We start from the raw sequence: 1,960 nt of genomic DNA, 5'->3' as shown, positions 1-1,960 counted from the left end.
AAATCCCACATGAAGCTTTTGAATATCACTTGGGACGTCCGATGCCTGAAGAGTTTGCTTCAGAAGATGCATGCACTCGAGAGGGTGAAGGTGCATCAGAGATGACAAGTTTACGAGAACAAATAGCAGATGATATCCTCCTGTCATGATAATTTTTTTTCCTATTATGGCAAGCAGACTCGTAGGAAAAAAAATATCAATTCTTGTTGAATTAGCTTTTTATAGTACTCTCAATGCTAGCAAATTTTTCATCCAATTCATGTTGAATTAGCTTAATAGACATGTACCAGTTACTGCGTATTACATAACTTATTTCCCTTTCATATCTGCAGTTTTTTTTTTTTTACTCTTATGTTTTTGCTAGAAGCCTGGAATGTGAAATGCTTTCACTTCTTTCATCTTTGCACTTTCCTGCTCCATAATATTTGGATCGTGTTTTGTGGAAAGGCTTACCTATCTTTAAATTCATGATTATAAAGTTGATCACAAGAGATCAGTGTGTAATAGATAAGCTCCGGCAGCATAAGCCTTCATGATATGATTCCTTATATTGCTATTTGACTCTTTAAAGTGTGATGGGTTGGTTTGTTGATCATCCATTTTTTCAGTAAAACTGATAGATTACCATTTACCACTTGAATGCCATTTTTATGAATTTTCATACAGTCAAATGTATCTCTAACCTGCACTGCTGAACTCAAAGGTAATATTACTCAATCAAGTAGATTAATTTTTTGGGGAATTTACATAGCACCCTATTCTGATACAATTACTTATCTCACACCCAAACTTTGATTTTTACATCCAAAACACCCAACCTATGTAAATTGTATAATTCACTTTTTCATGCATCTTTTTATACATAGGTCAAGGTGCTTAGCTTTTAGCAATCAAAGTTTGGGTGCGGGATAAGTAAACGCATACGAATTGGGTGCTATGTATGTAAATTCATTGCTGAAGTAACCACTCAAGATTAATAGAAGTTAGCATGCGTTGTATTTTCTACCACAAAAAAGATATGAATATAAGTATTTAGGTAACAACATTTATACCTCTTGAATTGCTTCATTTATGATAAAGATACACTTTAAGACATTAGAATCAAATTTAAGTAGAATCTTACAAAAGGATACCCCCTTTAAAAAGAGGTCCGTTCAGCCCCTATAAAGGCATGTTTGCAGGTGGCATGTTTGAAGAATTTAAAGGATCCCCTTTAAGGGTGGATGGTTTCTCACGTGTGAACCTGTATAACATGCTCGAAGAATTAAAAGATGTATTGAAGTTGTGTATCCCTTGAGGATATCTGTATTGAAATTGGAATACAGGGAGACGTTCTCTTTCCTTTTTTTTTATTTAGAGCTTTACATGCTTTTTTTTTTATTCCCTCAAATTTTTGACTAATTAACGTTTTTTAACATAATTGCAGGACAATGAACTCGAGATATTCAGGGAAGTCGGGGCAAATGATGTGTCGATGTGGGCTACCGTCATTGCTTCTCACATCACGACAGACACATAGTTACGGACAACAATTCTACAGGTGCCCGCGGTGGGGACAAGGACCAGACGACTGCAAATTCTTCAGGTGGGTCGACAGTGGAACTATTTCTACGTGCTCCCAATTGGACACAACTGCTAGGAGTTTAATAGTGTCACAACAGGAGAACGCCACATGTGGTTCGAGTTCTTCCATTTTTAGAATATCGCAGTCGGACAGATTTGCTCAGGGTTTTGGAGTGTCAGATGCAGGTGGCATGGGTCGTGATATGCTGCTACATTATAAAGTCAACATTATCATATTTCTACTTATCATTTTAACATCTTATTTTTTTCTTCTTTATGGGCTCTTATTATACTTTGTAGTAGTATGTATATATGCGTTTGACTTTTATATGTGTAACATATTCGTTTGATGTGATCAGATATGTTTTAGTTATATGAATATAAATCAACTTTTTGG

The 1,960-nt window shown here is 35.4% G+C and overlaps 1 protein-coding gene across 2 annotated transcripts in view; it reads right to left on the bottom strand.

The window, feature by feature from the left end:
• Window positions 1-1,960, bottom strand: part of LOC110029558 (putative DNA glycosylase At3g47830) — a 13,568-nt gene that overhangs the window by 10,142 nt on the left and 1,466 nt on the right. The gene's annotated exons all lie outside the window — the stretch shown is intronic.

This window comes from Phalaenopsis equestris, unplaced genomic scaffold (genome assembly GCF_001263595.1).
Source record: "Phalaenopsis equestris unplaced genomic scaffold, ASM126359v1 Scaffold000002, whole genome shotgun sequence".
NCBI lineage: Eukaryota > Viridiplantae > Streptophyta > Magnoliopsida > Asparagales > Orchidaceae > Phalaenopsis > Phalaenopsis equestris.
The sequence above is the reverse complement of the archived record's forward strand: the minus strand, read 5'-3'. Positions and strand labels throughout refer to the sequence as shown.